Raw genomic sequence first — 26,504 nt, forward strand, 5'->3', positions numbered from 1 at the left:
GATCACAACAAGTTTCATTTCAAATACTTATTTCATTGAAATGGATCAATGTTTGCTTCTTTAGGTGTGAATAAATAACTCTTTTCATGAGGAACATTGACTCACTCAAGTATAGTATAGGATTAAACTAGAATAGGTTGTCAATAGGATTAAAAGTTAACTTATTAACGCACATTCTGTAATTCATTAACGCGATTAAAAAACAAAATGTCATATTCTGGATTCATTAAAGATCAAACTGACATTACATTGTGTTTTCAAAGAGGTTCCTACCTTTAAAAGTGCCAGCTAGGTCTTTAATATTGTGGATGATAAATGGCTTACAGCTTAAGAAACCTCCAGATTAGTAAAAAAAAGAAGTCTATCTCATACCCCATTGGTCCTGTAATATTTAACACTGACCAGCAGTAGAAAAAGTGGCCTTTATAACAGACTGACAGTCAAATTTGTCAAGGCTCAGGAAACCCTTGGCGTTTCTAGTTAATTAGACAATTTACAAAGTGATTTAATTTTAAAGGCGTCATTAGTATATATTTTCACGTGGTTATACATCTAATATTTGAGAACAATCAGGATATTCAATGAGGGGTTTTAGCTGTTGTAAGCCACTGTTCTCGTCATTTCAACGGATGGTAGAAGTTAACAGGCTCACCTGTGAGGTATATCCTTTCGTTGATTTACTGAGTGTCTATTGCTTTTTTCCAAAATGTTGACAGACAAAACGGATTGGACCAATCAACGTGAAGGTTTGCAGACGAGTTATTTCCACACTACTTCGGACATCGTCAGCTCTCTGTTCCTCTGTGTATCAGAGGGGGAGACGGGAGGAAGGAGGAGCAGGAGGGAAAAATCCCAAATTGATTCCATCCACTTAGTTTAAACTGATTTATGTCTTATTTTCAAGGAGGAATAATTGTTTAAAATGAAATAGTGTTAAATCAAGACTGTTGTCGACACTCAGTTTGAGTAAAATTAACGAACACCGAAGTAATGAAAGGCCAGACCATGCATGACATTTTAGTTTTTGAATTGCATTACAGAATTAATCGCAAAGAACTTTATCACAATATTCTCTAATTTTCAGCCCCACAGTCCTGTATATATATAAATATATCCATTAATAAAGTATGGTACATATAGTATACCACTAATACTCTGGAGTCTCTCTGAGCTTACTCCCATTCTGCAGGTGAAGGAGAGGGCCCTGATCCTTGGCCCCGACCCGTTATGCTCCCTGGACTGTTTGGGCCTCTTTGACCCTTTGCCTCCATGACCCTTTGGCCCCTGACCTTTGGTCCCTGACCCCAGCCTGGACCCTTTTAGCCCCTGGACCGTGTGGCTCCCCTGACCCTGTGGCCCCTTTGGCTGACCCTTTTAGCTATTGCTTGTGGCCCTGACCCTGTGGCTATTGCCTAGCCCCTGATGTTTGCCCTGACCCTGTGGCCCTGGCTCTGTCCCTTAGGCCTGTTCAGTAATCCATCAGCAGCATGAAGCCAGACAAGGTCATGATTGTATATCAGGTATAATTAAAATCCTTGAGGTCCAGTTAGAGAGAGTTTCACTAAAGGTCAGAACATCAATGTCAGATATGCGCCTATGATTTTGTGCCATATGCATTGAAGTAGCCAACAGTTGTAATTAACGGTGTATGTAGTAAACAACTGACTGTCAAGTTAAAGTGTCACAACCGCTGGGAGGTTTGTCTTGTCTTGGGTTTCTGTCTCGTAGAATCTCCTGTTTTATTTGAAGTCAAACTCTCCTCTCGCTTCAGGTCACTTGCTCTTCCTCATGTGTCACCGTGATGGTCCCTGACCCCTGATGGTCCCCTGACCCCTGACGGTCTCCACCTGACCCCTGACCCCTGACGGTCTCCACCTGACCCCTGATGGTCCCCCTGACCCCTGACGGTCTCCACCTGACCCCTGACGGTCTCCCCTGACCCCTGACGGTCTCCCCTGACCCCTGACCCCTGACGGTCTCCCCTGACCCCTGATGGTCTCCACCTGACCCCTGACGGTCTCCCCTGACCCCTGATGGTCCCCCTGACCCCTGACGGTCTCCACCTGTTCCCCAGGACCCTCATGTGCTCATAGTCTGTTCTCCCTTTGTCTGGGGGCCAAAGTGTTTGGCCCTTGGCCTCAGCCCATTGCCACAGCCAAAGTCACGGTTTCTGAGTATCTTCACCCATGTGAGTTGTTTTCGTTTCCTCCTTTGAGAGAGAGAGACTTTTCCTTTGTAAAGTTTGTAGTTTAGCTTAGCTTTGTTTTATTTGTCAGCGCTTGCTGTCCTCCTGCTTTGAGAGACTTTGTGTTTTAGATTAGCCCGAGTATATTTAGTGAGCTCTTTTCCAGAGCCCTTTTATTTGTCTCTCCTCAAAGAGGTTCGGATTTCAATAAAGTGGGCTTATACGTTCTCTCCTCTGCATCTGAGTCCTCATTTTAGTCCAGGCCGGACATAAATAAAGAGAACTAAATATAATAACATCTACAACATATTTATCATTACAGATTTCAACTGAACTGGATTAATTATGAATAACAAATACTCTAATAATAAATACATTATCTTCTCATATTTAAAGTAAAATAAAGGCCGGATTTAAAACAAATCTTTTGAAAAATATTATTTCAAATAAAGGACTTCATTTTACAATAAAATATTGAACTGAATTGTCCTGCAGCTTTAAATTCAGTTTCTTCAGGTGTCAAGCGATGTCAATCAAAAGAGCCAAGATATTATATTCTTGTTCTCTGAAAGGAGAAATGAGTGTGCAGGGACTCCATCTGGTTATGAAACCATTTGTTTCAGCTCATTTTCTCTGTTCACATCAGTGATCATCAGTTAATTCATGTTACATTAAGATCATATTGGCCTGTTATCTTTATTTATAATTCAGTGAACCCACCTCAGAGTCTCCAGGCTACAACGTGGACTCTCCAGAAAACCAGTCAGCAGCTTCACTCCTGAATCCTGCAGCTGGTTCCAGCTCAGATCCAGTTCTCTGAGACTGGAGGGGTTTGACTTCAGAGCTGATCCCAGAGAAGAACAGCCTTCCTCTGTGATCCCACAGTCTGACAGACTGTAAACACACAAAACAACACACAGAGTTTATTATATCAATACACAATGAATCATTATTGACATCATGAACACGAGTGGCTTTCACTTTGGTTTCATCTTCTTCTGTAAACAGACATTTAGTTAAAATCACGTCAGTGAAAGAAGAAGAAAAGATGATAGAAACAATTGTTCATCATCCAATCAGATGAGTTCATGTTTTAATGTGAACTCCACTTCACAAGGTTTCCTGCAGCTGGTAGCAGACGTGTAGAAGCAGCTTACGGCCGGAGGATTCATGACTTCAGAGAGAAGATGAACCTGATCACAAGGATCACAACAAGTTTCATTTCAACACTTATTTCATTTAAATGGATAAATGTTTGGTTCTTTATGTGTGAATAAATAACTATTTTTATGAGGAACATTGACTCACTCAAGTATATATATATATATATATTAATATATATATATACATATATATATTAATAAAGTATGGTACATATAGTATACTCATCAATACTCTGAGTATCTCTGAGCGACATTCTGTAGGTGAAGGACAGGGGGCCCCTGATCCTTTGGCCCCTGAAGCTTTGACCTCTGACCCTTTGGCCCCTGACCCTTTGGCCCCTGACCCTTTGGGCCCCTGACCCTGTGGCCCCTGGCTCTGTCCCATAGGCCTGTTCAGTAATCCATCAGCAGCATGAGGCCAGACAAGTTGTCCATGTCGTGCTTGTAGAGGACGACATGCAACGAGGCAGCTGATGTGAAGTGGAACATGTCACCAGGAAATGAAACACTTGATGGATCAATACGTAGATCCATCAAACAGTTATTGATTAAACATGAAGGTGCTACACTAGCAGCAGACAGTGAACCCACCTCAGAGTCTCCAGGCTACAACGTGGACTCTCCAGAAAACCAGTCAGCAGCTTCACTCCTGAATCCTGCAGCTGGTTGATACTCAGATCCAGTTCTCTGAGACTGGAGGGGTTTGACTTCAGAGCTGATCCCAGAGAAGAACAGCCTTCCTCTGTGATCCCACAGCATGACAGTCTGTAAACACACAAAACAACACACAGAGTTTATTATATCAATACACAATGAATCATTATTGACATCATGAACACGAGTGGCTTTCACTTTGGTTTCATCTTCTTCTGTAAACAGACATTTAGTTAAAATCACGTCAGTGAAAGAAGAAGAAAAGATGACAGAAACAATCTGTTCATCATCCAATCAGATGAGTTCATGTTTTAATTAGGGCTGGGCAACGATTAAAATTTGTAATCGCGATTAATCGCATGATTTCCCTTATTAATCGCGATTAATCGCAAAATCCATGATTAATTCAAAAGTAGTGTATAGCGCACTTCTATTTTAAATGTTCTGCCATATGAATGAAAGTGCCATAACATGTGTTGTCCCTGTTAGAGTGAGACACCAGAAAACACTTTCAGTGCAGTTTGTCAATTCCTAGAACTTGACACTTATTTTAAATGTACTGCCATATGAACTAAACTAAAATGAACTATACACGCCTAAAAGGTGCCTAATATTTCTAGACTGAAATTATATCGGCATTATAATTATCATAACTATGAGGATTTTTTAGTTGCTTATTTTGTGGAGCCCCCTCAGGACGTGGTGCCCTACGCACAGCGCGTAGTGCGCTATGGGAGCGCGGGCTATTGTAGTTTATAGCACAAACAACAATGAACTAGTGGAGGCGGCAAGGTGCTCCGTGTTGGCAGATTGGAAATGGTGAAGTATCGTACCAAAGGCTCAACATGGTTGAATTTGGAGGATCATTATTGTGTATCTGGCAACCCTGAGATCGGTCGACCAATGACTGCTCTCTATACTGGGAGATACCATTTCCAAAACTTGTAAGGGGTAAATACTAGTTTATGAAAACCCAGAGAAACACAAATATCCGAAGCAAAATCCGACGTTTTGGAATCCTGCGGACGCATTTTGTAGGCTCAAAAGCAGGACATGTCCGGGAAAGAGGACGCCTGGTCACCCTCACTAATCGCCTGCAGTAGCTCTCACTTCGCTGTATGCTTCTCTTGGTTGATCTCCTCCCTGCAGCTCGCTTGTCAAGCCTCGCCCACTGTGTGCCATTTAAAATCTCCGACTTTCTCCATGTTTGTTAAACCGCTAATGACTTTCTTTTTCGGTTCCGCAGCAATCAGTAGCAGACTTTACAAAATAAAAGCCTGTGAGCAACACACTTTACAATAATAAAATAAAAATAAAACTCATGCGTTAATGCGCGATAAAATAATTGTCAGCGTTAATTAATTGATGCGTTAACGCAAGATTAATGCGTTAACGTGCCCACCCCTAGTTTTAATGTGAACTCCACTTCACAAGGTTTCCTGCAGCTGGTAGCAGACCTGACCCTTTGGCCCCTGACACTTTGGCCCCTGACCCTTTGGTCCCCTGACCCTGTGGCCCCTGACCCTTTTGCCCATGACCCTTTGGGCCCCTGACCCTTTGGCCCCTGACCCTTTTGCCCCTGACCCTTTGGCCCCTGACCCTTTGGCCCCTGACCCTTTGGCCCCTGACCCTGTGGCCCCTGGCTCTGTCCCATAGGCCTGTTCAGTAATCCATCAGCAGCATGAAGCCAGACAAGTTGTCCATGTCGTGCTTGTAGAGGATGACATGCAACGAGGCAGCTGATGTGAAGTGGAACATGTCACCAGGAAATGAAACACTTGATGGATCAATACGTAGATCCATCAAACAGTTATTGATTAAACATGAAGGTGCTACACTAGCAGCAGACAGTGAACCCACCTCAGAGTCTCCAGGCTACAACGTGGACTCTCCAGAAAACCAGTCAGCAGCTTCACTCCTGAATCCTGCAGCTGGTTTCTACTCAGATCCAGTTCTCTCAGACTGGAGGGGTTTGACTTCAGAGCTGATCCCAGAGAAGAACAGCCTTCCTCTGTGATCCCACAGTCTGACAGTCTGTAAACACACAAAACAACACACAGAGTTTATTATATCAATACACAATGAATCATTATTGACATCATGAACACGAGTGGCTTTCACTTTGGTTTCATCTTCTTCTGTAAACAGACATTTAGTTAAAATCCCGTCAGTGAAAGAAGAAGAAAAGATGACAGAAACAATCTGTTCATCATCCAATCAGATGAGTTCATGTTTTAATGTGAACTCCACTTCACAAGGTTTCCTGCAGCTGGTAGCAGACGTGTAGAAGCAGCTTACGGCCGGAGGATTCATGACTTCAGAGAGAAGATGAACCTGATCACAAGGATCACAACAAGTTTCATTTCAACACTTATTTCATTTAAATGGATCAATGTTTGGTTCTTTATGTGTGAATAAATAACTATTTTTATGAGGAACATTGACTCACTCAAGAATATATATATATATATGACCCCTGACCCTTTGGGCCCCTTATCCTTTGGCCACGGACCCTCTGGCCAGTGACCTTTGGCCCCTGACCCTGTGGCCCCTGACCCTTTAGCCCCTGACCCTGTGGCCCCTGGCTCTGTCCCATAGGCCTGTTCAGTAATCCATCAGCAGCATGAAGCCAGACAAGTGTCCTGATTGTATATTGTCGGGGGAAAAATGTGTTTTAGAAGTTCTCTCTCCTGGAATGTGTCAACAGTTGTCTCTTCCTGATGTCTCTGGAGGATAATCTAATCCTGTGTGGGGTCATGTGAAAAGGTCACAAACCGATGACTTGAGGTGATGGACCAACCGGAAAGGTCACTCAAATGTTGGGGGGTTGCAGATTACGCAAAGCTTTCAGGGGTCTCAACTTCCTCTGATAGGAAACAGATGGACTTTGGAATGTGGATTGTCTCTGAGATCTATAAAGGTTGCAGTCTTGCACAGAGAAGGCAGCAGTTATTTCTGACGGCTTCGAGAGAGGTCTCAGGGATTCTGCTCCATTTAGCTGAATGTTTTCATGACTTGTTTGTTATTTAGCGTTTGGTTTATGACTTGTAAACTTGTTACTATAATAAAGTGTTTTGGGTCAACCATGCTTAAACTACTTTTGATCTCTCACAAGGTAAAGGAACACTTATTTCCACCACAAATTGGCGACGAGGATGCGATGGACGCGCTTGACGGGGACTCCGGCTGAACGGCAGATGGCCATAATATAGATGAATCCTCCCCCGAGGGTGAGAAGCTGCCGTTCAGACGGAGACCGGACGGCCGATCCAATCTAGTTGAAAACTATGGACAACACGCGTGAGAGATCCAATTTATTTTAAAACAAAAGTCATGAAACAGGGAAATAGAAAAATCTCACAATCAGGTGTTGTTAACAGACGGTTTTGAAAACTGTTGGGTTCTCTAGTGGTTCGTATGCACCAGTTTTGGCGCACACTTCTCAGGGAAAACAGTTGGCAGTTTTTAGAGATAGCAGCGGTCACAGACTTGCCTTGGTCATTCATGTGTATTGTTTAGAGTGCACGCGTCTGGTCAATCCTGAAAATTTATTGACGCACACGTCGACGTAATACACGAATGACTAGAGATGGGTAGTGCTCAGAGAAGAGGAGAGACTAGTTGGAACCATGTCGTCCCGATCCTTCCGACCCTGTGTGAATTTATGTCGGAACATTATCCGGGCAGTTTAGATCAAATGCAAAAATGGATAGAAGTTGGGTTTCCTTCAAACGGAAGTTTGAGCGAGAATCAATTAAAACAGTTGGAGGTGCAACTGAGGGAGATGGAGATGAGCGTGACGGCTCAGCATGCAGTCTTATCAAAGAAAAAGCAGAAGAATGTGATATTTAAGGCAGACTGGGAAGCCTTTGGAATGTGGGCATTTGAGTTGAAAAAAAAAGTTTTTAAAAAAAGGGAGAGACAGATTGAAAGCATTTAATTCGCTAAATTCCAAAAAGCCTACAAAGAATGTTAACAAGTGTCATTGCATTCACCCAAATACTGTGTATCCTTGTCTTTCTGAGATACTGAGAGAATCGGTGGCTCCAGACCTGGATTCCGCCCCCCCTTTTTGCTTCTCCAGCCTGCTTGCAGCAGCCTTCTCAATCAAATGCAGCTTCACCGGACACAGTCCAAGAGGGACACAGACTCTGGAACAATGCAAAGACCATCTGAAAGAGCGTTTCGTGAGCGGGACGAGACCAAACTCCTGCAGATGGTGAGAAAATCATATGTTCCACTAACAGATGTCCTAAAGCACGCTGAACATGCTAAGGCGGAGTTGCACAGAAAAGAGATGCTTGCAATGATCAACACACTTGTAAGGCAAATACGGAATATTCCCCCATGGCAACTTGGACAACTTGGACAAGAGGTCGAGGCAGAGGCAGAATGGATCTGACCCTACAAAGATATGATTCAAGTGTGTGCTACAACTGCGGAGGGCATGGACACTGGCGAACAGAGTGTCCGGAGCCCAAAAAGGAAGACCCACTTTCTACACGTCTGAGCGGAGGGAGGCGGGGGAGGGGCGGACCCCAGAGACGGATAACCCTCTCCAGGACAAACAAGTAAGGCACACTACACAAAAGAAGCAAACTTTAACATTGATTTTATAACCATCCTTAAAGATGTTTTGACTCAGGAGTAAAAATCTCATTTGTAAAATTTGAATTCCCATTATTTTAGGCTATAAGAGATAGCTCAAAAACCACTCTGTAGCGAAAAGAGTGAAAAACTAATATTAGACCAGGGAGCTTCAGTTGCTCATGATCTTTTCACATTGCATACAGTACTGCAGCAGAAGGTTACATGCCATTATTACGTTGTCATGTAAACATAGGAAGTAAACAGAAGGTTTGAGAGAATGTAGATTTGAAATAGAATTAATGGAGAGAGGGCTGTTGGGTCTGTCTGTGTGTCTCCCTCCATCCCAGGAAATGTGCCTTGGAGCTGCCCTGCATATATCACTGACAGACTATCGCACTGGGAAGGGCGAGGATCTGGGTCCATGTTTTGCAATGCGTCTCGGCCTTTCAAAAGAAACAACGACCGGGTGCCGAGAAACAGGGATTAGCGCTATTGGTAATGTATTTAAACTACATTGACCATCACAGTAAGTGTACACGAATAAAAAACAAAGAAGGGAGAACAACAAAAAAAACAAAAAAAAGAAGAACAAAAGTAACACATGGGGACCAAAATGTCTAAAGGGTTATTGATAGGTTTTTTCCCCTCTCTATATCATTTAAAATATTCACGGTTAAGGAGGTGAGAATGAATCACAGACAACGTAGTATCTTTTCAAGCTTTGGCCAAAGGGGAAGCTCAGTCAGACGCACATGCTCTGAACACGCCGACCTCCAAAGCATTCCGCTGAGCAACCCTTTGGTCCAGCCTTTTATTGAAAGCTTATCACACACACACACAACAACGGAGAAGTGGAACTGAGGACAAGTTGACATATTCCTTCCGTCTGGTTTGTTATCACTTCTTTATCCGACTCCCACAACACATAACACAACCTTCGGGTGGGAACGCGGAGTTCGAGGAGCTCCTCTGATTGTTGAGTTTAAGATACGGTAAGCAATAAACATAACACACATTAATATCTCTGTCAGTTCCCTCCTGTTTATGCTAATTGCTTATTATCTAAACATGGTCAATAATGGCACTCATTTTATTTGTCTACCTCTAAGCAGCATGTGATTTACGTATTTGGGTTAAGCAGTCCAAGCAGAATCATGATTATTCTTGTTACACATAATTTGTTAGTAACACCACACATTTATATCTCTTTGGGAATTAAACTTTTTAGTCAGCAGTTTCACATCATTAATTGTCCGTTCCTTGTGAGGAGTTTTACACAATTATGTCATACAAGCTTAAACCAAAAGTTTACGTTATATTTTCTTAAACGGGAGCATTGACAGGTCTTCCCATGTCATCATACATATGAATATACGCGGTCGTTTCAATGGGCTCCATCCGTGAGGTGAGCCCAGACACCGATGTTAGGCTATTGATTGCTCTGATTGTTATCACACGAATAGACGGGATCACACAACTCAGCACACAGATGACGGTCAACAATCCCGCACCTAACATCGTCGCAGTTTTGATAAGGACCTGCCTCCATGAGCCGTTAAACAGCCAATCATACCAGCTTTCATATGGCCTGGGTTTGTGGTCGGCCGCCATTGCTCGCTGCAACTGATATAGGCGGCCGAGCGCGTCGGTCATGTTCTGGGAGTGGACATCATCAGTAATATACGTACAGCAGGATGTGTTCAGAAGGACACATGTTCCTCCTGTGGCTGCGGTAAGTAAATCAAGGGCCATTCGATTCTGCATCACCATGGTACGGATGGCGTCTATTTCTCTATTTTGGGCTTCTTCGATTATCAGGGAGCTATTGATAAACAGTCCGAGCCGATAATCCACTGTCTCAATACGCAACATATTTTTCGACGTTCCTACCCACGGGAACAGGGCGAGGAGCACCTTTTGGCCCGTTGTCCAGTGTTTGTACTCTTGGGGTACGTCGGACCCCCACACTGAATCGTGGGCTTTTTGCTAACACATGTACATATTTGTACCACTTATTCTTCATCCTTGGGTATTTCTCTTCTTCGTTCTTTCCATCCCATGGACTGTGTTGCATGTGTGTCCATTCTTTCTCTTGTGACAGCAGCGGGTTGGTACCAGCTATGTTCCTTCTTCCTCGGGACCTCTGGGAACCCTCTTTTGCGGCGTCCTGTAACAGAAAACACAACCAGAACGCGCCTATCGCCATGGCCATGGCCGCCATGACCTGATACTGCAGGGTCCACACTTCTCTGCACTTAACTCTGAGTCTGGATGGTCTTCTTTCCTCTCCTTCTCCCTTGCTCCTCTCGTTTGAGTTCCTCGGGACCTCTCGCCCATCACCCGAGCCGACACCTAAGAGCAGGGATCGCTGGTTTCTTCACTGACGCTTGAGATGGCTGTCTTTAAGCGGACAGCCCCTTTGAAGTCAGTCTTCCCTCTGCTCGTGGTCGCCTCGGGATCAGGCACTGGTCCGGGATTTCTGTAGGAGGAACAGTTTGCAATGGGAAAGATGTATCCAGGTGGTCCTCGGCTATCTTTACAGCGGTTGCAGTCGCCAGAAGGACTTGGAATGGTCCCTCCCAGCGGCCGCCCACGCCTTTTTTCTTGATGACGGATGCAGACCCAGTCGCCGACCTGTACAGACATAATGGGGGAGACAGGTGAATCTGGCAAGACATTTGCTTCCCTGACTCCTCTCCCCATCATGGTCTTCTTCATGTACTCCACTAGTGTTTCGGTGAGATAGTGGTAGGTGGTAGGGTCGTCTATGAATGATTAGGTTTCCTTGAGGGTTGTGCTTGATGCATGTCACATATGCTTTACAAAAAATTTTTAAGTAGTTTTGTTCTATCATAGATACCATCCCTCCTGTTGAGACATGGCATTGCCCATGACTCAAAATAGCAACGGCCTTGAATAGACTTCTTGGTTTTTTCCACATGCATCCTTCTGGGCTGACCCATCCACATACCACACACCTCCTCTCGGTAGTGCGATATCCTTCAGGTCAACTCTCGGCAAAGTGACAGTATCAGCAATCTCTACACAGTCATGTGGTGTGCCATCTGTTATTGTGGGAATCCACGATGCTGGATTAATGGTGATACCTCTTTGGATGGTTATGTGACCTTGGCCTAGTAACACAGCTGTGTAATGCAATTGTCTCGCTGGTGACAGAAATGTTAGTTTTGCTTGTAGCAATAAGGCACTCACTGCATGAGTACCCATCAATATGGTGGGATGAAACAAAATGATATCTGCCGTTTGTTCCCCGGCCATTGCAGCTGCTGCAATGGATTGTTGGGGAGTCTGATAATATCAATGAAATCAAATAACACTCTGGCTGTCATGGAGCTGGAATATGGCCTATCGGAGCGATGTGCGACTTTCTCATGTCGCGCTCCGCAACTTACGCCTGATCGCACAGGATTGTTGACTGTGGGTAACCCGTATGGAGACCACCAGGTAGCCTGCAAAGCCTTCACCACCTCCCCCCTGGCTCCATGGAAATCACCATGAGCCACCAAAACCAACTGAGGAAGGAGTGAAACAGGTGCTACCACCAACCCGCATGAGACCGGACCCCCCTGTTAACCTTAACTGCTCCTCTTAAGAGGCAGTCGACTCAACCTCCACGAGAGCCCTCATGGAGGCTGCAGGATCAATGTCCTCACTCCCTTCACGGAGTGTTCATGAACATCTCCTGCCTGATACATCACAATACAATACAATAACGAATCAAAAGAAGTACCGTGAGCGGCACATTTAACAACATCATGGAGTGCAAAAGCTCTAATAAGTCATTAGCTGTCCTTGCATTCCTGTTGGTCATGTCAAGTTGTTGAAATGCAGTTGAGACAGTCCACATTCTGATTCTAAACCTACTGCTATCTGATCTATTGGTCTGTACTCGTCTGGCCCTCCTCTGCGTACTCTGGCGTCAACATAGATTGTCGAGCCAGCTTCTAGGTCAAAACAACCTTTTCTTTCTGTCCTTTTATCTTAAGGCGCTCCCTTCCCCCTTTTGAAATAGGATGGAATTCCCAAATCCGTCCTTTTCAAAAATAATAATCTTAATAACCAGTCATCTTAATAAACCGTCAACCTCTAGAAGAGAATAGTCGTTACTTTAAACAAAACTGCCAATTTAGCACGTCGCATAAATAGGTGTCAGTTTCTTAACAGCTCATGAGAAATCGATTACTCGTACATCCAACGGACGACTGTAATAATAACCACTATTTTTTCCAAAAAACAGTAAACCCAAAACTATCCTTTGAAACCAACTAAAATAAAAATAAAAACTCAGTTTCGAAACGGTGATGAGAAATCAATTACTCGTAAGCCTAATGGCATTACTGTAATAATAACCACTGTCTTTTCCCAAAACACAGTAAACCCAACACTATTCTCTAAAACTGTCAATCAAAACACAAAAAGATAAACAAATAAAAACTCAGTACTGAAATGGTGATGGGAAATCAATTACCCGTAAGCCTAACGGCATTACTGTAATAATAACCACTATTGTTTATCAAAAATCAATAGTAAACCCAAAACCATATCTTCAACACTGACAATTCAATCAAAACAGTCAACTTCTAGAAGAAAGGAGAGAAATGGAAAAAAAATAAAATGCTTGCGTTCTGTCAAATCAATGCAGGAGAACCATGTCTTTTCTGAACTCACAGCGTCATCATTGTGCTTGGGGAAGGAATGTCATAATAAGTCGGCCTACTTAGTAAAGAACGTTTGGTTTATATATAATGATATTTAATTGTTCCCCAGCGGAACTTTTATTCCTTTTAATTCCATCTCTCCAGTTTCAGAATCACATTGTTTTTTAATTTCTATATTTAATAAGTATCTAATACTTTCTAGGCTTGAATTCGCAATCTTTAACTGAGTCGGAGGAACAGCTTCTCACCCCGTGTGGGAGGAATCATCTATTAAATGGCCATCCGTCGTCCAACAGAGTCTCAATTACTTATCCAATCCAATCTAACTTTATTTATCTTTACTGGTTATGATAAATGCAATTGATCCTATCTGTGGCCCTTGACTAGGGCATAGAAAAATTCAAATCCTACTAGGATCTGATAGCAGGCAGGTATTCGTGCAGCACCCTCCTCTCTCGTGCTCGAACCCTAAAACAGCTGATGGGGAAAAACAAAACATTTGCACATCGAGGTGCAGGAATTTTACAGTTTCGTCCGGTCCTCGGGGTCTGTCATATTTATGTTTTTGTCACCTTGTGACGAGCTATTTTATCATTGGCACATTTTATCATAATGGTCTCTTCGGTAAATGTAGTGTTCGGGGGCATTTGGGTGAGTACAGTTTTACATGCTCCAGTGTCACATAACAACTCCACTGTTTTCCCGTTACACTCAATCTTTCTGTACGGTTTTGTTGTTAATGCATTTAACATACCCCAAGCACCACAAATGTCTAACATTACTTCATCTTTCTGTTTGTTAGTCTCCTCGTAGTCAGTCTCGTTCTCTACGAGGGTGCTGGGGCTGCTCCGTGGCTGTCATTGGGGACGTTTCCGCTCCCACTTAGGGTTGGGGCAGTCATGTGACCAATGTCCAACCTCTCCGCAGGTCCAACATTCTTCCTCATTTCGCTCTTTACCCCTCCCTCGAGTCTGTCCACGGCCTCTTCCCCGGCCTCTCCGGTACCCTCCCCTTGTGTTTTCCCTCCCCTGGTATGCAGTCAGTCCAAAATCGTTTTTTGTGTACAGGGCCTGTGAACTTTTTTTCCCTCGCGTGTTTCCTACGGCCCTTAATTTTTCTTTTACTTGGGCTTGTGCCCTCTCTTTTGCTGCTTGGAACCACTGTTCTGCTTGTTCTAATTCGTGGTGTTGTGATGCGCTTAGTCTGGGTTTTTTGTTTTCTACGGCGATGGTTTTTAGATTTTTACAGATTGTTTCTATCTCAAAAACGTTTAGTTCGCCGGAAAAACCGTAATTTGTTTTCCATTTTTTCAGATATTTCACACTATCTGAGTCCTGTTTGAACATAAACAATGTGTCGCCTGAAAATTCGCCTTCAGGTTTTCCGTGAGAATTACCCATTGTTTATGGAGTGATCGTATAGTATTAGTACATTTCCTCGTTTATTTACCCAAACTTGCCAATCTGTGGTTGTCTAATTGAACAGGTCGACGCTGCTTCAACTAGAGGCACAGCATTTATTCACAAACAAATATAAACAAACAAAGTTAAACAAACACGTATAAACCCCTCCAATACGTATTAGTTCACAACACTTATTTTTACGATGCGTAGTCAACCTTTATTTCTCGCAAAAAGGGCAAAACCTTATTTATTTAACTGCCAATCTGTGGTTGTCTACTTGAACAGGCCGTCGGTTTATGTTGGCCTGGAAGGTTTCGGCCGACGCTGATTCAATAGAGTCACAGCATTCATTCGCAAACAAATATAAACAAACAAAGCTAAACAAACACATATAACCTCTCACGAATATGTATTAGTTCGCAACAAACAAAGCTAAACAAACACATATAACCTCTCACGAATATGTATTAGTTCGCAACACTTATTTTTACGATGCTTAGTCAACCTTTCTTTTTCGCAAAAAGGGCAAACCCTTTTTTACAGCGCGTATTCCACCTTTATTCCTCACAAAAGGGCGAACCTTATTTTACCGACCCGTAGTCAACCTTTCTTTCTCGCAAAAAGGGCAAAACCATACGTACTTTGTCTGGGTCAGTCTCCCTCGGTCTTCCGATCCGCCGGATCCCGTCAATCCACGACTGGATCTCCTCTCCGCAGAAATTATTTTCCACTGCTGAGCGGTCTCTTAATCCGATGATCAGTCGGGGCCTGCACAGGTGTCAGTGGCTCCGCAGGAAAAAGAAAAATCCAGCCGATGGGTATGTTGGGATCCGGGTCACGGCACCAATTATGATAGGTTTTTTTCCCTCTCTATATCATTTAAAATATTCACGGTTAAGGAGGTGAGAATGAATCACAGACAACGTAGTATCTTTTCAAGCTTTGGCCAAAGGGGAAGCTCAGTCAGACGCACATGCTCTGAACACGCCGACCTCCAAAGCATTCCGCTGAGCAACCCTTTGGTCCAGCCTTTTATTGAAAGCTTATCACACACACACACAACAACGGAGAAGTGGAATTGAGGACTAGTTGACATATTCCTTCCGTCTGGTTTGTTATCACTTCTTTATCCGACTCCCACAACACATAACACAGCCTTCGGGTGGGAACGCGGAGTTCTAGGAGCTCCTCTGATTGTTGAGTTTAAGATACGGAAAGCAATAAACATAACACACATTAATATCTCTGTCAGTTATCATGAAAGACCAGGCATGTCCCATAGAGTGCTTAGTGAAAACTTTGGAATTCTATAGACGATGTATTAGTTTATATAATATTATATGTATGTATTGTATTATATGATGAATTACAGCCATCAAAGGAGGCTTGTAAAATTGACACAATAACAATATCTAAACATTGGGCAGATAATGGACATAAAGCTAGTCTACAAAAAGAAAAAGGAAACATCAATGTGCACTAAAACAAGTAATCTATCTGGGACATGTGATCACAGGAGAGGGCAAATTCCTCTCTCCCAAATCGTATTGTGGTAGTTCAATCACTACCAAAACTAATTAAGAAGAAACTGTAGTGTATTTTGCATTACAGCTATTAAAGATAAAGACATAAATAAAGATATGGGCCCAGAGGCTCGCAAGGGTCCATGGTATAGAATACCCTTGTTTAGAGTTGGACCAGATGGTTTACATTAGGAGGAGGCTCCCAGGGTTCGAACATGAACGCCACCTCTTTTCTCTTCTCTATATAAGCTGTATCAACATATACAAACGTTGGGCTTTCTCAATTCGGAACTTGAAAGTCTCCGGTCGTTCTATAGGCGTCTGTCTTTGGCACGTACCTTGTAGAATAAACTTTGTGTTCCTATCAAGTACTGTGTCGCTCGAAACTTCTTCTCCATCATCTCAAGGGACATGAAATAACCCACATATTTGGCATCACGATTACCAACATATTTGGCGTCCGAACAGACCCGGATGGACAGACCTGCAGCATCATTCACATTCTCTCACGGTGAGCATATTGGCTTCATTTAAACGCGATAATTGGAGCTGTTGTGTGCTGTGGAGGGTGTGGCTGTAAGTTTGTGCACCGTGAAAGAACTTTTTTCTCTTTTGTGGGAGAGTGTCTGACCGAGATTGATGTTTTGAAGTTGTTTTTCGTGTTAAATTTAAATTTGATCTGCGCAAAGAATGCACAGAAGTGGGGAGTAAGTGATTAAACTAAAAGAGTTGTAGAATAGCAAATGTTATTATAAGTGTGTTAATTAGTAGGTGCAGATTATTCAAAAATAAGGCCTTTGATTTGTTTTAACATTAAGACGCGTGAAAATTAATCACTAAATATCATTTTGCTGAATAGTCAGGTAGGAAAAGATAAAAGAGACACATTAAGATAAACCTGGATACAGGCCAGGTTAGGTCAGGTTAGATCCAGGCCAGGTTAGGTTATTTGAAGTAATAAAGGTAGGACAAGAGTTAATCGAGGTTAAAAGTGTACAAAGAGATTAAGAGAGAGATTAAGAGAGAGAAGGTTAAAGGACCTATAAGGAAAATGATCATAGAGCTGCTTAAATCGGATAGAACATAGTCTAAAGAAATTAGTACTGGCTTAACGAGATTGAGAAATAAAGTACGATTGATGCTCCCACTCATGTGTTATTGACGAATAACAATGCACGAAGCAGCCTCTCATCGGAAATGAAGTCTCGGACGGTAGCAGAAATTAAACCTTAAGAGAGGAACAAGCGGCAAGAGCATGCTAATACGGATGAATGGTATAAATGACTGATTTTAGGAAAGAAAATAGCCATTTGTGCGACGTGTAGGCACATTGCCTGATCACGTTTGGGAGAAAGGGGAAAAAAAGGCAGTTGCATTGCAACTACCGCGTGAGCGCGCCTGTGTGAATTTGAGGAATGCAGAATGACGTGTGCGCATGTGTGTGTATGGACTAATATGATTTCCAGATGTCTGTGTCCGGATGAAACTAAGCACGCCTTACACATTTAATCTACAGAGAACGTAAAGAGAAGCATGAGCGTCCTGTTGAGGAGACTAGCTAGTTAATGAGATATTGATTAGTTTAAACATGAGCTTCCTTGAGGAATAGCTACACTAGCAGTCATAAAATTAAATAAGCTCCAAAGGGAGGCTGCGTGAGCCCAACTGGGTGAGAGACCCTTTGTAAAATTAAATAAATAAAGGAGAGCAAGGACTTTGAGTTTGACTAGTGGTCTAGCGCTGGGCCGCAAGGAGAACTAGGACCTTTAGGTAGACTAGTGATCGCCCCCTGGTGGTCCATTCCCCCATCTTTAATCCTTACGTCCAAAGGCAAAGGGGTTCTGGGGTGGACTGGGAGTGAAAGGTGTTTGGTTACACAGATGGAAGCAATCTGTCTCACCTCGCCATGCATTCCGTGGGGAAAAACACACAGTTCTGTTGAGAAGTGAACTGCTCTTATTAAATCTAAAAAGAGGGTTTGTTTTTGTTTTTGTTTTAATTTGAAGAATTTAATGAAGGTTACATGCTGATGATAGAACCTAATCATTTCATATTTCTTTCCTTTTGTTCATGCACGATGAATGAGATTTGGACTCTGAAGGAGTAGAGGCGTTGACATCAAGGAGCCAGTCCAGGGCGTGGCCGCTGACTGACGTGCTGACTGACGTGCTGACGTCACCGATGTGCAGCAGAAAAAGAGGCCTGTACTAACTTTTCACAAACTCCTTGAGCAATAACCCTGCATTTGTCATACTGAGACTTTCGAGAAATATCGATCTATTTGCATAACACATGAAGACTAAATGCTGTAGTCAGTTTTAAAAGAATAAATAAATAGAAGGCTTGGCAGCTGATTGATCATTGGTTAATTAATTTAATTGATTAATTAATTAAAAATACAGAATAAATACAAATAAAAACAGAATAATGGGAAAAAAGGGCAACAACAATCCAAAGCTGATTACTCCTGTCGATGTAGTGCAGAGGAATAATCCTTTAATCAGCAGCGCCATGTGCTATGAAGATCTCTGAGAAATGGTCTAAACGATGGCCTCAAATTGACCAGCCATGGCCCTTGGAGGGGACACTTAATCCAGATGTGATTAAAATAATGCATGTACTTGTATCTACCTACAAGGCAGAACAGAAGAAGGGAAACCAGGGAAGGAAACGCAAAGAAAAAAGACAACTCGAGCTTGGAGTTCTCAAGTTATTTGCAGATGAGGGACAGAAAATGATTGCAGCTGCGTCTGTAATGTATCCCAAGACAGTCTGTCCTCAGGTCCCAGTGTCCAGTCAGAAGGGGCGTCCTCAGATCAGTGACGAGAGTGATCAGGAAAAGGTCAAGGTGGGTTGCGTCCCCAAAGCCAAGTGGAGCAGAGCAGAAGACGACAGCGAGGAGGAAGACAGCGATGAAGAAGACTCCCAGATGACTTTGAGTGAGGTCAGAGAGTTGCAGATAAGAAAGAGAGAGTTACTGCAATCTAATAAAGTGTCAGCACCAGGAAGCATGTTCCCAGTGATCATCAGAGAACAAGGTTTTGAATATAGACCATTGCAGAGCACCGATATGTCAGCCATACTTGAAAAGCTTCCCATTATCGAAGATGGTGCGCATCCTTGGATTGCAAAACTAGAACAGATTTTGGTCGGAGATCTTCCTGCGATGGGAGATATTAAGAAGTTACTGGCTAATGTCGTTGGCGTTTACAGTATGGAAGAAATTTTAGAGAAAGCTGGACTTAATCAATACATAGGAACAAGTGTGAATGATTCAGACCTGTTTGCTGCGAGTAGAGGTCGAGTGTTCAGAGCATTGAAAGAAACATTCCCGACGAACGTCGATCCAGCCAATATTTTGATTGAACCACTCGGACTGGAGGAAAATCCCAGATCCTTTGTTTCAAGGTCTCATCAAACGTGGATGAATGTCACAGGTAATGATCCAGAAAAAAATCTTATGGACAAATCGATTTTGAGAGGCAAAATCCTGATGGGGTTGCCGTTGCCAGTACGAAGCAGATTGGCAGAGGTGGTTGGCCTTGGAAACATGAAGAAGAGTGTCTACACAGACCATATAGCCCACCAGGTGGAGCTGTATCGGAAGAAGGGAGACGATTTGAAAGAACAAGATCGAGAGACCCTCAGGAAACTTCATGAAATACAACTGGTGAGTGAAAAGGTTGAGAAGAAGCAGGCCCTGATGCAGAATCAGGTCCCATCAAATCAACCTGCACCACAACCGGAGCCGAATCAAGCTGAGTTCCAGTCGTTCGAGCCATATCCAGTGGTTCCAGTTGCCTTCTACCAACAGCCAGTCTTTGATCATGAACAATATTGGACCGGTAGTGAACTTGAAGGTCAATATTACACTCAAGGATGTGACTGTAATGAAGAAAGATGCTTCTGTAATTATTAAACAGGTGGAGACAGATTCTCACGATGGCACGAAGCGTGTCTAGCTGAAAATTGAATAGTGCTCAACAAGTTGCCAAGCAAAATACTAATAAAGTGTGTCTATAAGACGGTGAAAACTATTTTAGAGAAAAACTAGGAGTTAAACAGCATCTTGGTGCAAAAGAATAAACATTTTTTTTATAGATCTTATGATTCTTAGAATCCTAAAACATTTTTGATTTGATTTTTTGCTCTTTCGGAACTCTGAAGAGTTCCGAGTGGGGAATTGAGATGAAATAAATGACAATATATTGAAGGGACAAAAATGTTTAGTGATAATTCATGTTTGATGTTTTGATTTGCATCTGTTCTGTATGCAAGATACTGGTTCTCTTCTGTCATTTTAGAGAAACCACTGTGAGGTGATGGAGTGCTGAAGGACTCCAGTGTTGAATGAAACCAGCCTCTCAGAACGTGAACATGACGAGTGACCTGAAGAACTTTGAACGAGAACTGGTGACGAGACATCCGGATCATCGAGGAGACAACGAGTGTCAAGGCTGCTGAAGAACTGCAGTGATGTCTTCTCGTATATGAAATATTAGTAATATTAAAAATGAATTTTCTTGTTTAGGTGTTAATTGTTGGGGAAACGATATTTTCTGTTGTTTGGTGAATATAATGGAGTCTCAGATGTTCTCTTTTCGTGACGTTTAGGGACAGAGGTGATTAGGCAGGGATAGGTCCATGGGGAGAGGCGATGGGTTGACCAACTTGATCCTGGACATTATTATTTCGTTATTATTTGCTGAGAAATTCCAGGTGTATTCGTTTGAATCATTTCCCTACACAATTTGCTAAACATTCCTTATTTCAGTGGTATGGAGTTCGATGCAAGGTTGCCTTGGCAGAGGGACCGTGAAAGAATTTTCCTGTCTACATTGTTTAATTGATATTTCAAGAAAAGATAACTGCCCGACAGGTTTTTCAATTTCACATTAAATACTTCATTTTACACCACTTTTACACTTCATACAGTCACAGTAATGTTAGAACTTTACTGTAGGACGAGGTGGTATTTTTGTCATGATAATACATCTGTATGTTTGCATTGATTGTTTGTTTGTTGTCGAGAGTTTATTAACTCTTGGAGTAGGGAATATGTAGTGTATTTTGCATTACAGCTATTAAAGATAAAGACATAAATAAAGATATGGGCCCAGAGGCTCGCAAGGGTCCATGGTATAGAATACCCTTGTTTAGAGTTGGACCAGATGGTTTACATTAGGAGGAGGCTCCCAGGGTTCGAACATGAACGCCGCCTCTTTTCTCTTCTCTATATAAGCTGTATCAACATATACAAACGTTGGGCTTTCTCAATTCGGAACTTGAAAGTCTCCGGTCGTTCTATAGGCGTCTGTCTTCGGCCGGTACCTTGTAGAATAAACTTTGTGTTCTTATCAAGTAGCGTGTCGCTCGAAACTTCTTCTCCATCATCTCAAGGGACATGAAATAACCCACATATTTGGCATCACGATTTCCAACAAAACAAATTATGTTTTTTTAGGAACGACGTCATATTACAGACAGTGGATCCCAAATGACTTAGAAAGAGAGGCACACCTCTCGTCCATGGTAAAGGCCTCAGCGAACATGACTTACTGACTTAGACTATAAAAGCAAAAGACAGTAGAGAACTTAAAGACTTCCTTACTACAGGCCCGACCGGGGCCTTCCGAGACCAAACTTGATATGTATTTTATACATAGACCGAAATGACTGTTACATGAACTCCAGTTGTGTCAGCCTCATGGAGGGAAACTTAGGCCTGTGGCTGACTTCTCCTCGACACATGACTTTGTTGTCACAGGTCTTCCTCTCTGTTGCAGCAGCTGAAGAAGCCATGGATTAACATCATGGGACATTGTGGGCTATTCTGATGTCACACTTATAGTCCCGCATGCAGTTTCCCATCTTCCATGCCCAGAAGACTTCTCACCTCTCTGCTCAGAGATGGTTCAGATATCATGTTGGAATAGCGTGACATTACGGTAAAACGCTGCGATGAACTTAACTCAACTACACTTCTTCCGACTGCAGATGATGGAGAGCCTCATGATAGTGTCCAGGTATTGCAACAGACATGCATCCCGAGACCTGATCTGTTGGACACACCTCCTTCCAATGCAGATTCAAGCTATCTGTAGCTATCCAGCTCACCCATAACGGGGCAGCGGTCAGGTTGTATGTTACATCACATCACACACTTGTTGGGGTCAGGCTTACTGCACACCGATCAGAACAAGCAGCAGAGTTGATTGCACTCACAGAGGAAGGTAAGGTAGCTAAAAAGGTCATACAAACAATTACACAGGTTCACTTCATGTATCTGGAGCTTACATGAACTTGGGCCTCTGTGGAAGACACAGAGGATTTCTAACAACAGTGGCAAACCTATGCACACCACACGGTGGGTTCAGCTGTTTTCAGTCGTTAAATGTGAAGCTCACATCCTTTTGTTTGACCCTGTGTCAATAGTAAACATAGTGGCAGATCTGGTGGCAAAGGCGGCAGCCTTATCAGGCACCCCTTTTCCCCACATAGACTGATTCCAGTCCTTAGGCAGATCTTTCCACAATTCATTCTTTTGCCAATGCCCAGGAGCGCTCACTATGGAACGCTCTGGTGCCACTCTTTGAGTCGAGGGTTTGACAGCCCAGACGGCAAGCCTTGTTTGCCACGCGCTCTCTTCCATACTTCTAGATTTCTCATGGAGGAGACCACGTGGGCAAAGGGGGAATGTGTAATGCTCTAAAATGCAAGTTCATACACCAGAGCATTTTCAACATTTGCAATAAATAACAACAGCAGGGTCACCGCCCTGCAGATACACTTTTTGAACAGTTAGTAATGTATTTTAAATTTCAACGTTTTTAGGTTTTAACATCAGGGATCATTGTTCTTATCATCCTCAATCAGCTGATTGAGTTGAACGAGAAAATGGTACTATTAAATCTAAACTAGCGAAATGTTGTGAAGAGACAGGCCTATCTTCGGTGAAGGCACTTCCGCTAGTGCTTTTTCACATGCGCATGAGAATCAGAAACAAACATGGCCTCAGCCCTTTTGAGATAGTGCTCGGGAAACTCCTCTTGCACTGGGCTGGGTCCAGTAAAACATGCTTTGACAACTGATCATAATAAAGACAGCATGCTAAGATATTGTGCCAACCTATCATCCTGGCTCTCAGCACTTCACACACAGGTGAAAGCTGCACTTCCCTCACCAGCCACTGCGGTCCAGCATCACCTGAAACCAGGAGACTGGGTGCTCATCAAAGATCACAGGAGGAAGCACGGGAAGCAGAGACACTACACGGGTCCCTTTCAAGTACCCCGACAACGGAGACGGTGGTGAGAGTGGAAGGAGAACAACATAGGTCTTCGCAAGCCACTGCAAACACATCCCAGATCCAGAAGGATAAGGAGCAGCTGCGACTGGTCCAGACTAAGAGGTTGAAGGGGGAGAAAGCGAGCGCCTCCCTCCATCAAGTAGCATGCCAAGCTACCAACAAGCGCACTTTTAGCAGTGATGTAACCAAACACCTCACTTATTTTGTGTGGCTGGGGAGAGAGAGGGGAGCAACCCGAGTTTCTCAAACTGCAAAGCTGTCATACAGAAATCAGTGTGGTAGGAGGTGAACTCATGTGAAAAGGTGACGCCACCCAAGGAACAGTGATGGAAGAAAGATCTCCAGCATCAGGACACTCCTTTGAGGAGCATGGGTGCAGCCAGAGCAAAGCATGCACTCACTGCTCTCTCTGACCACGACAGCAATGATACTGTTCCTGATCTTGAATTACAATCACAAGACGTAAACGGCAAAGATACCAGCCCGTTTCATCTCACGAAGAAGTGGCAGGAATTGCCCAACAGGACGATGTGTTCCCTCTCCTCAATAGATTGATTGATATGTTAATATGGACGAACAACTTCATCAAATAGTATGTGCGGGGTCTACCAGCAGGTCAGTAAAGCACAGCCAAAACCAGCACCTATCGGAAACATGTACTTTTAAGCCCAACACAGTATCTATTCCATTAGAAAATAGTTATACAGAGCATACCTTGAGTAAATAAATTCAAAGTCAAGCATTCATATTGGACTAAAAAGCATAATTGTACTAAATCTTTAACTAAGACCAGACCTAGAGGTGAAGATTCACCAAACCAAAACCATCCATTCTGATCTATTCTTTGACTAATGTCAGCTGTCGTGTTAATTTCTACGTGTTAGAGGATAACTAATTTGAGAATAGTGTATAACTAAACAAGATCAGTACATAGTGGGTATTAGTAGACACAAACCATACTATGTACTCAGAGGTTTATGATGTAATGTCTTGAAATCTTTGGGAATCTACCTCACTGATGTATGTTCTACAAATGGTTATATACTAACTTTTGACTATCATTTTTCAGTTGTTCAAATTGTCAAAAATGACAAAAAGAGTGAGATGTCGGGGGGAAAATGTGTTTTAGAAGTTCTCTCTCTCCTGGAATGTGTCAACAGTTGTCTCTTCCAAATGTCTATGGCGGATAATCTAATCCTGTGTGGGGTCATGTGAAAAGGTCACAAACCGATGACTTGAGGTGATGGACGAACCGGAAAGGTCACTCAAATGTTGGGGGGTTGCAGATTACGCGAAGCTTTCGGGTGTCTCAACTTCCTCTGATAGGAAACAGATGGACTTTGGAATGTGGATTGTCTCTGAGATGTATAAAGGTTGCAGTCTTGCACTGAGAAGGCAGCAGTTATTTCTGACGGCTTCGAGAGAAGTCTCAGGGATTCTGCTCCATTCAGATGAATGTTTTCATGACTTGTTTGTTATTTAGCGTTTGGTTGATGACTTGTAAACTTGTTACTATAATAAAGTGTTATGGGTCAACCATGCTTAAACTACTTTTGATCTCTCACAAGGTAAAGGAACACTTATTTCCACCAAACATTTCAACACTTATTTCATTTAAATGGATAAATGTTTGGTTCTTTATGTGTGAATAAATAACTCTTTTTATGATGAACATTGACTGACTCAAGTATATATATCTATATATATATAGATATATATACATACATATATATATATAAATATATATATAGACATACATATATATATTAATATAGTATGGTACATATAGTATACTCATCAATACTCTGAGTCTCTCTGAGCGACATTCTGTAGGTGAAGGACAGGGGGCCCCTGATCCTTTGGCCCCTGACCCGTTATGCCCCTGAAGCTTTGACCTCTGACCCTTTGGCCCCTGAACCTTCGGCCCCTGACCCCTTGACCTCTGACACTTTGGCCCCTGACACTTTGGCCCCTGACCCTTTGGTCCCCTCACCCTTTTGCCCCTGACCCTTTGGCCCCCTGACCCTGTGGCCCCTGACCCTTTGGTCCCCTGACCCTTTTGCCCCTGACCCTTTGGCCCCTGACCCTTTTGCCCATGACCCTTTGGCCCCTGACCCTTGTAATTCTGGAACCCGGGTCTCTGAACCCAGCCCTGACCCGCTGGGCCCTGACCTTTGGTCCCCCACCCTTTTGCCCTGACCCTTGGCCCTGACCCTGTGGCCCCTGACCAGCCCCTGACCTTGACCCCTGACCCTTTTGCCCTTGACCCTTTGGCCCCTGACCCTGTGGCCCCTGGCTCTGTCCGGAGCAGGGCCTGTTCAGTAATCCATCAGCAGCATGAGGCCAGACAAGTTGTCCATGTCGTGCTGAATACATCACAACAAGGCACACTACACAAAGAAGCTTTAACATTGATTTTATAACCATCCTTAAAGATGTTTTGACTCAGGAGTAAAAATCTCATTTGTAAAATTTGAATTCCCATTATTTTAGGCTATAAGAGATAGCTCAAAAACCACTCTGTAGCGAAAAGAGTGAAAAACTAATATTAGACCAGGGAGCTTCAGTTGCTCATGATCTTTTCACATTGCATACAGTACTGCAGCAGAAGGTTACATGCCATTATTACGTTGTCATGTAAACATAGGAAGTAAACAGAAGGTTTGAGAGAATGTAGATTTGAAATAGAATTAATGGAGAGAGAGGGCTGCTGTTGGGTCTGTCTGTGTGTCTCCCTCCATCCCAGGAAATGTGCCTTGGAGCTGCCCTGCATATATCACTGACAGACTATCGCACTGGGAAGGGCGAGGATCTGGGTCCATGTTTTGCAATGCGTCTCGGCCTTTCAAAAGAAACAACGACCGGGTGCCGAGAAACAGGGATTAGCGCTATTGGTAATGTACTTCATTGACCATCACAGTAAGTGTACGAATAAAAACAAAGAAGGAGAACAACAACAAAAACAAAAAAGAAGAACAAAAGTAACACATGGGACCAA

General features: G+C 43.0%; 1 pseudogene; it reads right to left on the reverse strand.

Annotated features, from left to right (window-relative positions):
- LOC130196330 (NACHT, LRR and PYD domains-containing protein 14-like) overlaps positions 1–26,504 on the reverse strand; it is a 267,022-nt pseudogene that overhangs the window by 53,242 nt on the left and 187,276 nt on the right.

Source organism: Pseudoliparis swirei, chromosome 7 (assembly GCF_029220125.1).
Source record: "Pseudoliparis swirei isolate HS2019 ecotype Mariana Trench chromosome 7, NWPU_hadal_v1, whole genome shotgun sequence".
NCBI lineage: Eukaryota > Metazoa > Chordata > Actinopteri > Perciformes > Liparidae > Pseudoliparis > Pseudoliparis swirei.